The following is a 16252-nucleotide window of genomic DNA, read 5'->3' on the forward strand; positions in this document are numbered from 1 at the left end:
CAATATTTATTGCATGGATTGATGGTAATTGATTCATCCAATTTCCTGTGTATGGATCTTTAGTTACTCTCCAATTATTTTTTATCATAAACATTCTTTTTAATGCATCGTTTCTTTCTTTTTTTTTTTTTTTTTTTTGGTGCATATCTCTGACTCATTATCTTTATTATTTCCTTAAGGTAAATTCTTAGAAAGCAAACAGCTAGTAAAAGGGTGTATAGATTAATTTTAAGACTTTTTTATGTGACAGAGACAGAGACAGACAGGAAGGAGAGAGATGAGAAGCATCAATTCTTCATTGCAGCTCCTTAGCTGTGGCTCCTTAGTTGTTCACTGATAGCTTTCTCATATATTACCAGGGGGGGGCTACAGCAGAGTGAGTGACCCCTTGCTCAATCCAACAACCTTTGGGCTTAAGCCAACAACCTTTGGGCTCAAGCCAGCGACCATGGGGTCATGTCTATGATCCTATGCTCAAGCCAGCGACCCCACACTCAAGCTGGTGAGTTCATCTTTAAGCCAGATGAACCCACATTCAAGCTAGCAACTTTGGGGTTTCGAACCTGGGTCCTCTGTGTCCCAGTACAATGCTCTATCCACTGTGCCACCACCTAGTCAGGCAATTTTTGTGACTTTTAATTGAACTGTGCCACAGAAAACTGTTGAAATCATAAAATCCTGACACTATATGAAAAAGCATTAGCCATTCTCAGGGGCCTGGGAGTGATTTTTGACACCCTCCCTCCCTCCTACCCCCACAGGCCTATGGGGATGCTATTGTTGGCTTTAAGATATAGCCACAGAGTACTACCCATTTGTTTGTTTGTTTTTAAAGAGGGACCACCAAAGTGGCTCCAATATTATAAATAAAAGAAGTAATCTGAACAATGGTGAAGATGACAAGGGGCTTCACATGGGTGGGCACCCTACCTAAGAACTACATAACCAAACGACAAAATGACCAAAATAAACCAGGAAAAATCTGAGAATGCATAGACAGGCGGTGTGACACTCAGTGAGCCATTGTTTCTGTGCCTTTGTTGATTCATTTCTCAAATATCAGTTAAATCTGCCCACAGTGTTTTGAAAATATTAAAAATATAAAGAATACACAAGACATCAAAATGAACAACTAAATTATAGAACAACTATCAAATAAAACCACCCAAAGTTTAGCTACAAAAAAGTCTAAGGACATATAGTAGGAAGAGCACAGACAGCGATGGCGGGTCCCATATCCATGTGGGACAGTAATCAGGAGGAATATCTGGGCTGAGGAGGTCCCCCTGAGAAGTGAGGAATCTCAGCCCAACACCAGGCCCCCAGCCCAGGGTTCCATGCTGGGAAGGGAAGTCCCCATAACTTCTATCTGTGAAAACTGGTAGATATTATGGCTCAGTGAGAGAGATGGCTGCTGCAGTCACAGGCATACAGGCATTCCTTTTTTTTTTTTAAATGAAAACCACATTTCTATTTTTTGTTTTCAATTACAGTTTATTTTCCATAACTTTTTTGTTGGTTTCAGATACACAGCATAGCAGTTAGAAAGTCATACACTCGCAAAGTGTTCCCCTGATATTTAAAGGGCTTGTGAATGGGCTCACTCACTGACAGACTCACTGGCTTTAAGATCCAGGGTTAGGGCAGTGGTTTGAAAGGTGCCAGGGACACATGGAGAGAAACTGAATTGTCTGGCTTCAAGTTGAGAAGATGAGACATGGAGGGGCAGCTTTCTACCTGACAGAGCTGCTGGTAGGAGCTGTTGTTCCTTTGCTGGGCCCTCTCCTTGCAGATACAGGCAGGCACCTCGTCTGAGTCTCCATAAACTTACCTAATACTATTTGCTCTACCGTGGTAATTCCCTAAGATCCACCCCACTTGCAGGCCCAAACCCATCTCCTAGTTTTCCCACATAAAAGGCCTGTCTTGGCTTTTGCTACAGAATTTCCTAAAATCTCTCAAAGGTTCACAAACACCAAACAAGCAGCATCTGGCCTTGGCAAGCCCTATACCATTTACTAAGCAGCCCAAAGCCTGGCACTAGTGGCCACCAGCTTCAGTCACAGCCTAGCTTCTCCCAGCTACCTCCAAGCCTATCTCAAGTGGCAACCATCTGTAGAACACTTTGTAGCTCATAACAAGTGGCCCCGAGCAGGGCACAAGCAGTAGCTGACGTTGGCCTGTACCAGAGTCTCTTTCAAAAGGCCCCAGAACCAACATACCTGGTGACCAGCCTGCAGACCACACCAGATCATCACTCAACCACATCCACAAATGACAGACTCAAAGGCCAGACTCGGCAGGGACCAGAGCCTTGCTAAAGTGAATCCTGCTCCATAGGGTCAGTCCTTACACAACAGTTCTTCCACTGTAGTCACAGCCAGTCCTCACAAACAATCAGTCTGAGAGTCAATCCTTCCCACTGACGTGCCGATGGCAATGTCTCAACTACAACAGGAGGGAACACACAACCCACTCAAAGGATACACCTGGATCACCCAGCTCAGATGACTAGGGAGAGTGCCCCACTGGGCCCCACAGGGCACCCAGTACATAAGTCCACTCTATAAAGATTGGGAGATGTAACAGAGTTGCCTAATACATAGAAACAACACAAGGAGGCAGCCAAAATGTGGAGACAAAGAAACATGTTGCATATAAAAAAAAAAAAAAAAATCCAGGCCCTGGCCCGTTGGCTCAGTGGTAGAGCGTCGGCCTAGGGTGCGGAAGTCCGGGTTCGATTCCCGGCCAGGGCACACAGGAGAGGTGCCCATCTGCTTCTCCACCCCTCCCCCTCTCCTTCTTCTCTGTCTCTCTCTTCCCCTCCCGCAGCCGAAGCTCCATTGGAGCAAAGATGGCCTGGGCGCTGGGGATAGCTCCTTGGCCTCTACCGCAGGCGCTAGAGTGGTCGTGACAGAGCGACGCCCCAGATGGGCAGAGCATCGCCCCCTGGTGGGCGTGCCAGGTGGATCCTGGTCGGGTGCATGCGGGAGTCTGATCATATATATATATATATATATATATATATGATCTCTACAAGTGACTCGTTTCCGATCAAAAGACACACAGAGACTGCAAGTAAAGCAATGGAAAAAAGGTATGTCATGACAATAAAAATAAAATAAAAAGCAGGGGTGGCAATATTAACCAAATAAAACTGACTTTAAAACAAAGGCTGTAACAAGAGACAAAGGAGGATCCAGCAACTCCATTTCTGGAGACACCAAAACACTAATTTAAAAAGATATATGCTTCCATATGTTGATTGTAGCATTTATAATAGCCAAGATATGGAAGTAACTGAAGTTGTCCGTTAATAGATGAATGGATAAAGACGTGGTACAATAGAATATAATTCATCCTTAAAAAAGAATGAAATCTTGCCATCTGCAACACAAATGGACCTAGGTTCCAGATGGTACTGTGCTGAAAGAAATAAGTGAAAGGAAGACAGACAAATGCCATATAATTTCATCTATATGTGGAATATAAACAGCAAAACAAACAAATAAAACAAAAGCAACATCATAGATACAGAATATATTTTTATGGTGACTGGAAAGGAGGAGGGTTGGAGAAATGGGTAAAAAGGGGTGAAGGGATTAAGAAGTACAAACTGGTAGTTACAGAGTAGTCATGGGGATGTAAAGTACAGCATAGGGGATACAGTCAATATTATAATAACTATGTATGGTGTTAGATGGGTACATCACTTTGTAAATTATATAAATAATTACTATGTTGTAGATCTGAAACTAATATTCTATTTTAACTGTAATTGAAAAATAAAAATGATTTAAAAATAAAAAGTAAAAAACAAAATCAACAAACAAATAAAAAAATAGAAGAACGCTTTGGAAAATACAAACTTTCCTTGAAAGATATTTAAGAGCCATTCTGCCAGCAAGGATTCTGTTTTGTGCCAAAAAATAATAAAGTTAGCGGACAAAAAAGTGTAAAATTATAGAAACTGACATGGTCTGTAAACCTAAAATTTGCCAAAAAGATCCAACAAAATATTACAACTTTCAAGAATTCAGTCCCCGACATGTAGAAAAATCAACAAACATTCCACAACCAGCTAATGATTTGTATATTTTGCTGTTTCTTTATTTTTAATATTCATCTCTAGTTTTAACACAGGGCATTTTATTTGTGACTCAGTGTTTCACATGAATTAAAGTGCATCATACTTTTACTTATTTTTTTCAATTAGAGATAGATCCCTGAAATTACCAAACACACACACTCTATTTTCTTTGCTACTCCATGCTAAGGATCACTCTAACATGTTCTGCTGAATTCAGATGAGATGAAGCTTCCATCCTTTCTGTGTCTTTCTGTTTTCAGGCTCATACTATAATGCAGAGGAAATAGGTCTTCCCAACAAAGAAATGACTGAAGACAATAAACATACAAATAAAAAAACAAAGGAAGACCAAAAGATGTGTTGGTAGACCCTATTAGGGGCCAAAGCAGGAGTCTTTGAGTTGAGAACTGATGTCTCTGATTCAACCCTGTCTGAGTCAGTCAGAATTGGGCTGGCAGGTCAGCTGTCCCTCCCAGGTCCTTGTCTCCTTTGTACAAAGCATTGCTCCCATTTTGTTCAGCGTGGAACTCAGAAGATGGTCTGAGTGGGATTTCATCTTTCTTCTGAAGTCACCTTCTGGATCAGAACACCCTCGCACAGATCCATATAAGAAAATTGATGGATAAGAAGACCCTCTGGAAGTAATACCTGTGAGATTCAGCACTCTCTGGCCATTTTTGGTTTAGCCAAAGGAAAGTCATTGTGGTCTATAGATGGCTGCTTCAGGGGTCACTCCAGTGTCCTATTATTCCTCCAGAATAGCAGCTGCACAAAAAGGAATGGATGGGAAGATTCTGTCTGCCTCAGTAACTGAACAATGCAAAACCTTCAGTCCTCAGCTGCCCTAGGCTTTGGAGGGTAATTAATTAACATCAAGGATTTAAAAAGTAATACCTGCATAATTTGTTTCATAAAGTCCTATCCTAAAAAAGAAACTGTCCAGGAAGGCACCTAGCACCCTCCTCTCAATCCTCCTCCCCACTGCCCTCCTGCATCAGTCATTATCCCTAGTCTCTCTGTAGCCCTACAGCCTCCTTCCATAGGCTATTCCCACTCCCTTCCTGGCTCGGCTACTTGATTCTTTTCTCCCAGCATTCCCTGCACTGCTCAGCCTTCAAGGTATCTCCTCACAGGACAGAGACTTTGGCTTCAGTGTGCTGTTAAAATAATACAAACTTTCATATTTTAGGCTCTTTTGCTTCAATTTAAAAAAAAGCCTTACAGCTGGAGAACTGTGATCCCCTTTTCCCCAATGATACCGGAATCCTTTGAGCCTCAGAAAGCCTGGGGCTGAGAATGAACAAGTCATTTTGTTTATTTGTTTCAATTATAAAAAGTCCTATCCTTCTCTTATTTTTTATCTTCCCTTTGCCAAGAAGACTATGTTGAAGGCACATATTTGCATCTAAAAAATATGCTAACCCCCTATTAGCAGGATCTTGACCCTCTGAGGGCTATCAAAACTACAGACATGGCTCCATCTCTCCCACCTAAGTTTCTCCTGGGGGCGGGGGGGAGGCACGAATGCAAATTTTGAAGCCTGGAGTTAGTTTGTATTTAGATTTTTAAGACTGACTAATATGAGTCAAGAATAGGCAAAGTCATATGACAGGTTTGTTCATTTCCTCTCCCCAGTTCTTCTAATAATAACAAATCAAAACAATATTTAATAAAAACTTATTATTTTCCAGACACTGTGCTGAGCCCATTTTATGTCATCAGAAAGGCTTACTGTTATAATAGCTACTTTTCTTTAATTGATTCTGATTTCATTAGTATCAAGAATGAATTTGTCAAGTTCCTCCTTCATGCCCAGCATACCACACGAAAAAGCATTAATTCCTTAGTCACCAAACAACAATACATAAAGAAGGCAGTAAGTCAATATTAAAATCAGACTTTAAAAAACCCCTAACATTTATTGACCCATTACTAAATGCCCAGACCCTGTATAAACATTATCTCAATTAATCTTCATAGCCACCTCAGAGGTGGGTGTCTGGGCACCCTGCAGAGTCATGAGGCTGTTATTTCTTTCTAGCAACTGTACTTGCTTCTCCAAAACACACACATGCGTGTGCACGCGCACGCGCGCGCGCACACACACACACACACACACACACACACGACTACCCATTACCTAGAATTCTGTGTCACATTATCATCCTATTAACATCATTAATGATTTCCTCCTCAGTAGTCAACAAAAAAGGATCACTTGCTTTAGAGTAGTAATAAAATTACTGAGCTATTATGATGATGCAGTTATCAAGAATGAGTTCAGAACAGGAGAGCACTTTTTTTTATTAAACTGACACCACCGCCATTAGGAGGACATGGTTACTGACATGACAAATAAAGAACTTTCTAATGAGAAAATGTACCTTACTGCGTTATGAATAAGATCATTATTTCATTGGGTTGGGACAATACCATTGTCTTCTTCTTACCAGAAGTTATCATAACAGGGTTATTGTGTTAGGGTTCAAAAGGAAGTCAAAGCTAATGTGTGACCTGTATTTCCCCATCCCTCAATATTTCTATAAGTTCAGAATTTGAGCTAGGGCATGTATCAAAAGACAAAGTGGTCCATCCAGCTTCTGCTTTAATATTCAAACCTTTGGCTTAACAGGAACATGAATTCCTCTGATTTCTCTGTTTCTAGTTCCGCAGTAATTACTGGCCATGTTCCACTGATGCCTAAAAAATCTTTCTATGTCTATATGCTTCCCAGTTTCAACCCTGACTTTCCCAACTTTCTAACCCACTGTTTCTCACACAAAGCTCTTGAGTAAGATCTCTCTCTCTCTCTCTTTCTCTCTCTCCCTCTCTCTCTCTCTCTCTCTCTCTCTCACACACACACACACACTACACACACACACACACACACACAGAATGAGTGTGCATTCTATTCCCTTTTGTCCTCAGTTTTCTGTGTCTCACAGACAATACACCAGTGCTCAGTTGCCCCTCACATCAGGGTCTAACCATAAGTAGCTCCTAGCTATCAACAATGTTGCCCTAGCTCATGTTCACCTCCTTCTGTGTTTATTATACCTATAGAGTCCCCGAAACCTAGAAAGAGAAAAGCATTCTCCCTTTCTCTGTCTCTGTCTCCCTCACTCTGTCTTTGGGCTGTAGTTAACCTCACTCTATCCCTTCTGGATTCTCAGCCATCCCCAACATGCTCCCGTTTCCTCTCAAAGTAGATTTGTTACACTAGTTCTATCACGTACTCTGCTAGGGTTGAGTGATCCAAGTGGGGGGGGGGCACCGGTCCCTCAGACCCTTAGTTAGACCCAATCTTCAGAGTGTGGGGAAGACAGTTCATGTGAGACGGAATCAGAAGACTTGATGTAGCTCACATACATAGATTATAATTACATCTATTGCTTTTCTCCTATCTCTGTGACCTGTCATTCTGTCATAGGAGGAAACTGAATTGGTCCATGCAATTTTCTCTTTACAATACCATGCTGGTTGCTACCCAGTTCCCGAAGCTTCACAGAGAGATGGAAATTGATTGTCAGATGCTGTGGTTTGGTATCTTCCTAGGCACTGAAAGGGACTGCTGGCACGATACAGGTAGAATTCACTTTCTCCAGTGGCTGTTTCTCCGACAACTCATGCAAATTAAATTTTATACAAATTAGATTTTACTTCCTCATTGCATTTTTTTAGATAGCTGATTTTAGATAGAGCCTTAATGATCTGTAACTCTTAATGTATGAGTTGGAATGTCTTCCTCATTCAATCCTCAGACACTTAGGCCCTTTGTTAATGAGATAAAAAACATTAATAGCCTGACCTGTGGTGGTGCAGTGGATAAAGCGTCGACCTGGAAATGCTGAGGTCGCTGGTTCGAAACCCTGGACTTGCCTGGTCAAGGCACATATGGGAGTTGATGCTTCTAGCTCCTCCCCCCTTCTCTCTCTCTCTCTGTCTCTCCTTTCTCTCTCTCTCCCTCTCTGTCTCTCTCTCCTCTCTAAAAATGAATTTAAAAAAACATAAATAAATGCACTGGGTGAGAGCTATAACAAAGAAGAAATATTAGTAGGTACTATGCTTTCAGACTATTCCTTTTAGTTTATATAGTAAAGGCAGAGTCCCTTCTAATAATAATAACTACCCTTGATTGAATACATTATGAATCACATATCTTTTTTAAAAATATTTTTTATCTATTTTTTTTTTTTTTAGAGGAGAGGGAGAGAAAAATAAGGGAGGGAGGAGCAGGAAGCATCAACTCTCATATGTGCCTTGACCAGACAAGTGCAGGGTTTTGAACCGGCAACCTCAGCGTTCCAGGTCGACACTTTCCACTACACCACCACAGGTCAGGCATGAACCACATATCTTGTTAAGTGCTTTATATGCATTTTTCTCATTTAATCCTTCTAATGCCTTTTTAAGTCATAGCAATTAGCTCCAGTTTTAAGTGAAACCATTGAAGCCCAGACAATATATGACTGGATGAAATTCACCCAGACGTACGTGGAAATTCACCCAGACATGGTAAAGACAGGACTGGAAACTTGCAAATATGAACATGTTGTTATGTACCCTTTTAACACAAAACACTGCCAACTACATAAACTCCTCTTTATTTGTACATTCATTGAACAGTATATCTTGGAGACCTACCGAACCAGCAATGAAGGTCTTCCCCCTCTCCCCAGGTTATCTATGATAGTCTCGTGTATGAATGGACCATACATTTGGCATTCACTTAACAAAAGACATTGTGTTTCTCAATCTTTCGCTATTAAAATTAAGATACCATAATAAACTTTTACATATCATTTCCCATAATGTGACGAATAACTTCTAAGTATGAAATTTCTCAGAGTGGGATATGCATTTGAAATTCTGTAAATTTTGTAGTGATTTCTAAATAGATTTCCATAGTAATTGTACAAGTTTATGTTCCCACTAGCATTGTATGAGAAAGTCCTTTATCTCATGGTCTACCAATGAGGCATGATAGCAAATCCTGGATCTCTGCCAATCTGATAGGTGGAAAAAATAACAGTATCTCAAGGTAGTTTTACTCTGCATTTCTTTTATTATGAATGAGACTGAACAATGTTCATGTTTAAGGCTTTTTATATTTCTTTGTCAGTGGTCATCTGTTAATACTTTTTATCAGTTTTTTTATTGGTTTGAAAGATTTTTTCTTCACAATTTCCAGATACCCTTTTTATATGATGGAAATTAGACCTTTGTCTGTTAGATGAGTTGGAGATACTTCTCCCAGTTTATTACCGCTCTTTTGATAGTTTTCCCCATGGAGAAGGTTTTTATTTTCACATGGTTAAATTTTTTTTTCTTTAATGACTAATGAATTTTAAGATATATCATAGTTTTTTAAAAAAAACCTTTCTACCCTAAGGTTACAAAGGACTTTGCCCATATGTTCTTATAGTAATTTGTTGGTTTTATTGTTTACACTGCAACTTTCAATTGGTTTGTAATTTATAATGATTTGTGGCTTGAGATATCAACCCAAATCTAATTTTAAGTATTTGTTTTAGACTGTTAGTTTATCTATTAAATTCTCTTTTTTCCTCATTGATTTGAAGTGATATCTCTCATACACTGAGTTTCCATACACATTTAGATCTGTCTATAATTTCCGTTATTTTCTAGAAATCTGTTTATCTAATTCATGCCTACAATGTACTCCTAATTCCTTAATTGCTACACACCTTCACTGATCTTTTTTGGAAAGCCTATATTTTCTAATTTGTTTATTTTTGTATATGAACTTTAAAGTAACTATGTCTGATTCTAAAAAATTATTATTTTTAATGCCATCACATTACATATGTAAATGAACTTAGTGACATCTACCATCTTTATGCTATTGTATTACTTATTCAAGCATGATGGATTCTTTCTTAGTGTCAGACTTCCTTTGGGATTTTCAGGAGTGGTAGAAAGTTTCTTTATAGGGGTTGTATAAAATTAAATGTTTATTTTGAAGCATTTCCAATTTTTTCCATGTTGCTATTTTAAGATAATGTTTTCCTACCGTTATATCTTCTAAGCAGTTATGTCATGAGAGCTATTGATTTTTTTCATACTAATTTCATATACTGTTATTTCACATAATTTTATTTGTGTGAAATAATTATTTACTGTATTTCCCCATGTATAAGACACATCCTTTTTTAAAAGATTTGAGGTCTAAAAACTGGTTGCCTCTTATACAGTGTAGATTTTTTTTTACTTGTATTTCCTGCTTTTTTGCATAGATGAGGAGTTGAAGGAATTTTATGATGAATTAAAACGAGTTCAATAACTTTATGTAATACATATTTTTTCAAATTTCGGGCCCCAAAATTAAGGTTTGTCTTATACATGGTAGCACCTCATACATAAGGAAATATGATAGGTATCAGGTTTTGAGCCAAGATTGTTATATTTTATCCCATTGGGAAAATGACCATGCATTCTTATTTTAAATGTGTATGTATTCTTTTTTTTGTTTTTTTAAATCAAGACTGACTTGAATTTTGACAAATTTTTATTTCAGTATCTGTGGAGATTTTTTTCCCCTTTATATAATGATGACATATCAAAACACTCCTCTGTATTGTCCTAATACATCTCACCTCTCTGAAAAGTATCAATATTTTAATGGGTACTTCCTTCTGTTCAGTCAAATTTTATGTAAGATTATGGCCAACCACATCTACTGGCTGAAAAAGGAGCTACAGTTTGGCATGTGGTGAGACGTTCCCTGTACCACGTGGACTGCTGGTGCTCTGAGACCGGCTGCCAGGTGATCTTCTCCAGACACGCCCCACACCCTCCTCTCTTTCTCTCAGGCAGCCTTGGCTCCATCTCTGTTTAGACCTCCCTCAAACACACTGAAAGTCTATGGAGTTTAGGCAATGCCAAGGAAAAAATGGGTTACCTTTTTTTCCTCTTTATTTTTCTTGTGTTTGTATGATTTCTAAGAGAAGAAGAAAATGCTGTCATACACAGCCAACTGCACAACAGATTTCCTCAAGTTTACTTTCTACATTCAGAACAAATATGCTCTATTTTTGTTCTACTATAAATTATATGTAAAATCATTGTTGTTATTCATATATTTATTTAATCCCTTCTATTTTAGAACGCCCTTAGTTACAATCGGCAGGTAGCTACAACCACACAATCAGCATTATTCAAATCCAGCAATTTTCTACACAAATTTTAAAAAGTATGTTTATGACTATACATGCTGAGTTATACAGTAATGCCTGTAAATGTTTTCATTATAAAATATTTAAACAACAGAAAACATAAAATAAAAAGTGAAAATTGCACTTATCTGCCATATTTACTCTCCTCCCCAGAGCCAGCACTTAACAATGTGTTATATATTTTATGAGATTGTTCTTCGGTGCTCCTATACATTTGTATCATATACAATGTTTTAACAGCTATGAGACCAAATCATTATTCTTCTATATGCACTATTATATACATCTGGATATCTGTGGGTTAGATGCCTAGAAATGGGATTCTTGGGGCTAAGAACTGTTCTAGATACTGTCAGCTGCTATCCAGAAGAGCTATGATCATTAACCTGCCTATCATAAAAGTTATTTTACACACTGTTGACATAATTGGCTATTACAAATTTGTTCATTTTGTGTTATTTTTATTTTAGTTTGTATTTCCCGTTTATTAATAGAGCCAAACACATATTTTCAAGTCTACTGACCATTTATATTTCTTCTCTAATTATCTTTCATATCTTTTGTCCATTTTTCAAATTTTTATTGATTTGTAGGAGTTCTTTAAATATACTGGAGATTAATCATTTATCTGTTACATATATCATGAATAATTCCTCCCAGTCCACCACTCGGTTTTTTTGTTTTTTTTTTACCTTATACTCAAAGTTTTTCTTCTATGAAATCAGCTGTCTCCATCTTTATTTCTTTGGCTTCTGGATTTCATATGTTTATTTGTTTATTATTTCACTAGGGGAACCAAATACAAGTATACATGTTGTATTATTTTGCCTACAATCTCTGCAGCAAGCCTTGCCTCCTGGCTTTGAGGACTGGGGAAAATGAGTGAAAGCCTTCCTGGCCCGAATCCCCAGGGCGATGAGAGCATTCTACCCACAAGCCCTGTGTTTTTATTGAAAATCTTGTTCAAATGCTTGAAACACATTCATGTCTATTTCCCCCACCATCTAGTTATCAATTTTGAGTTCTCCTTTGCCGACTAAAGATTGTGAGGAGTCATTATACACACTACAAACTTTTAAGTGTCCAAAGTCAGGGAGAATTAGGGGAAAAAAAGCTGAGCCTGGTTCATTCTGGGGGAGAGTTAGAATTTCTTTTTGTTTTCTTTTTTTTTTTTTAACAAAAGTTATCTCAAAATGTGTGTAGTTTTGGAAGGGAAACAGTGTGTGTGTGTTAATAAAAGAAGATGTTAAATAAGTTACTGTTATATTTCAGTAATCTAAGTTTTCTTAAGTTTTGTTATCTATTTACTTGTCCTAATTGTTTTTTTAAGCTCCTTTTACCCAAAAGCAGGTTGTTTCCAGCTTGTATTTTCCAATCTTGTTTCCCCAAAACTGGACAATTTCTCTGTGGTTGCTGTGGGGACTTGGCCCAATTATTTCTTCTTATGCCCTTCTCATAGGCCGAAGCTAATGCCCACATGGGGTGCTTACATCATAGCAACATGATGGTCCATTGCCTCCTCTCCTCTGAGGAGGATATTTTTGCTATGTGTGCCTGCACCAGGTCTTTATGTTCAGAGAAAAACCCATCCCCAGAGTCCTTTACTGTTAACAATGTCCTTTCTCTTATCACTTGTTGTGTGCTGTAGTGTTTTTATGCTCTGTCATGTGTATCCCTAGTCTATAAACAAAACAGAGACCATGATACACACATATTTTTAGTATCTCACCCTCTCCCTCACACAACGCCGACCAAGCCAAGGTAAGATGCTCAGTAGAATTTTAACAAATCTTAGTTTATGAGTTGGAAAAAAAAATGCCAGGCCGGCCTGCCATGTCTTTTCTTCCTATCTTTTTGTCTCCTATTAACTTTTGCACCTTAGTAAGCTAAGCCCTTCATTAATAAATGTGCACCTAAACTAGACTCTTGGTTCTAAATGTTACTTAACTTTTCCTGACTCTGAAGAAATGCCCTTCAGTTCTCTTTCTACCATGAAGCTAAGAGTGTCTAGAGATAGAAGGCAGTGCAAAGTCTCCAGACATATAAAATTACAAGTGAGGCTAGTGGACTCATGCATGTGCCTCATGTCCACCCTCCCTGCACCTCGGAGATGCTGACCAATCAGACCACCAAGGACAAAGACATAAGCTGTATTTTAAAAAGCTGGCATCTCACTACTTGGGCCAGAATCCCAGTCCAGCTTCTCATTATGCCTCAGTTTCTTATTTTGTAAAATAAGGATGACCTGGGCAGCTAAAATAAAGCAACACACTTAGTAATGATCAAGTGCTGCCAGAGTAATAATAGCAGCAATAACAGTCATAGCACCCACCTCAATAAACATCAGAGAGGATGACAGTGAACTAAACTGGGGGGACTGGAGAAACTCTTTCCATTAACAACATTTATCTGGTCTCAGCTCAGAGGTCACTTTCTTAGGAAATAAAAGTAGAAACCAGTGTTTATTTCCTAGTTTTGCTGTAACAAATTATCAAAAACATCGTGGCATATACTAAACAATACATGCACACACAGCGTGAGGTGAGAATTCCAAAATGGGTCTCATCAGGGTAAACATCAAGATATTGGCAGGGCCTTGTTCCTTTTGGTCATTTTAGGGTGTAATCTGTTTCCTTGATGCTGTGCTTCTCAAAATCTTTGGCTTTGCTCTCTTCTTCCATCTCCAAAGTCATCATTTCTTCAAATCTCTCTCTAACTCGAGTTTTCTGCTTCTCTCTTCCACATTTAAAGAACCCTTACAATTACATGGTGTCTATCCTGAAAATCCAAGATAATCTCTTTATTTTATGATCAGCTGATGAACAACTTCAATTCCATCTGTGACCCTAACTCCCCTTGCCATCAGGTAATAAAATATATTCACAGATTCCAAATATTATTCCATGGTCACCTTTGAGGGACCACTGTTCTGCTTCTGAGAGCCAGCACTGCTTCTAGGAATGCATAAGGAAAAACTGAGACATCAACAAAGAGGAGTACAGAAACTTTAGAAAAAAATGTATTGATGCTCCGAAAGGTCTCCATGTTTGAAGTTTAGTTCAACACCCCCCAATGATGGACTCAGGATTGAAGGTCCATGCGGCCCATATTTGAAGGCCCCAAGGAATTAGGGAGCTGGGGGAGATTAATTGTTTTCCCTTGACATTTAGGTTTGCTGGGAAAGCAACTCTAGGAGTTAATCAAAGGTGTACACCAGTTGGCAACAAAGACATATAGAAGAAGGGATTAAAAAAAAAAAAAAAAAGACCAGCTTAGTAGCAGAGCTAGAGAGAAGGCACAAGAGTGATACCCAAGCATTCAATGGCCATCCCACCCCAGGCTCATCTGAGGAACCAATTTGAAAGTCTAGGCTTTTACTATGTAGTTTTATTGTGTTTGAAAAAGCCACCCATCACTTTCTGAGCCTCACCTTACCTTCCATGAAGTTAGTAAATAAATCTGTATTTTTTTTATTATTTCCTGTTGACTGCTGGGGATGAGACTCAAAGCCGACAGGTGAGCTCATTCTGTTCTCACCTCTCCACTTTCAACACTGCCCAACAAGTCCCCTCTCTTGCCTGAGCTTGTGATTACCTGGTCTCCTGGTTCCTCTTGTGTCCATCACCATTCATTCTCTACACAGAAACCAAATGATCTAAAGATTTCAACCAGATCACATCATTTTACTGCTGGAAGCACTCTCACATTTTCTCAATGGAAGAATAAAAACGGACTCTGACCAGAGTCTCCAAAAGGCCCCGTGTGTGAGTTGGTGCCCCACTTTCACGGCCCCATTCATTGCGTTCCAACCCCATGGTTTCTGTCCTTTGAACACACCAAGCTCAGCTTTTCGCAGTGGAATACCTGCCCCCCTGTCTCCACAGGGCTGCACCATGAATATATATAAGCTCTCAGGTCAAAGTTCCCCTCCTCAAAGTAATGTGTGCTGACCACTTACTCTAAAGTAGCTCCCACCCACAACTTCCGGCACTTCTGAACTCATCTTCCTTTTATTGTCTTTATACCACTTATATTTGTATGAAAGTATGTTGTCCATTTGTTACCTTACTCTTTTGCTGTCTGCACCTCCTGCTCCCAATCTCCCTCCGCATAAGGACAATTTTTGATTACGTAGGGATCAAATCTGCCTTATTTATGGCTGCAGCCCCAAATGCCAGAAATAATGTTCAATACATTGTAAATACTTTATCAAATTTTTGAACAATCATTTTTGAACACATCAATTGGGGGGATAGTTATTTCACAAAAGAATTTTCATCAGAATAGCATTTTAAATGGTCAACATTTATAACAGTATTTCATACACTTTTAAAATTTTTTTATTAATTTTGAATTTATTATATTTACATGGATTCAAGTGTCCCACAGAATATAACTTCCTCAGCCCTCACCTGTGTTCCTTTTTATATCCTCTTTGCCCCCCTCCCCCAAACTTCCTCCCCTTTTCCCTCTGGGATTTGCTGTCCTGTTATCTGTATCTCTGTGTTATGTATATATAGTTTCACTAATCCCTTCACCTTCTCTGATCCCATCCCTTCATCCCCCTTCCCTCTGACTGCTGTCCCTCTGGTCCCTGTGACCCTGCCTCTGCCTCTATTCTGACCCTCAGTTCACTTTGTTCATTAGATTCCACATATATGTGAGATCATATGATATTTTTCTTTCTGTACCTCAGTTTCCTCATCTGTACAATGAGATTGGGATTAGATAACAAATAAGGCTATTCTAGGTCATTATAGTTCCATGATTGTGACTCAAATAAAAAAGATTAAAGCTAATTTTCTAAAGGACAGTTACTAAGTAAAGTGGTGTCCATCCCTGCAATTTAAAAAATGATTCATTCCTGCCTGATTCATCCAGAGTGAAAAGTATCTCTTAACTCCTTAGTCCCGGGTTTCTCTGTTTACCAGACTCTGCTACAGCCTGCCGCAGTGAAACAAGGCTC

General features: G+C 38.9%; 1 protein-coding gene and 1 non-coding gene across 5 annotated transcripts in view; one reads left to right on the forward strand and one right to left on the reverse strand.

Annotated features, from left to right (window-relative positions):
• The window catches only part of CTNNA2 (catenin alpha 2), a 1254514-nt gene that overhangs the window by 657629 nt on the left and 580633 nt on the right, over positions 1–16252 (reverse strand). The window lies entirely within an intron of this gene.
• TRNAP-AGG (transfer RNA proline (anticodon AGG)) lies at positions 2682–2756 on the forward strand. The gene has a single exon. It is a non-coding gene; the product is annotated as a tRNA-Pro (tRNA).

This window comes from Saccopteryx bilineata, chromosome 3 (genome assembly GCF_036850765.1).
Source record: "Saccopteryx bilineata isolate mSacBil1 chromosome 3, mSacBil1_pri_phased_curated, whole genome shotgun sequence".
NCBI classification, from domain to species: Eukaryota; Metazoa; Chordata; class Mammalia; order Chiroptera; family Emballonuridae; genus Saccopteryx; species Saccopteryx bilineata.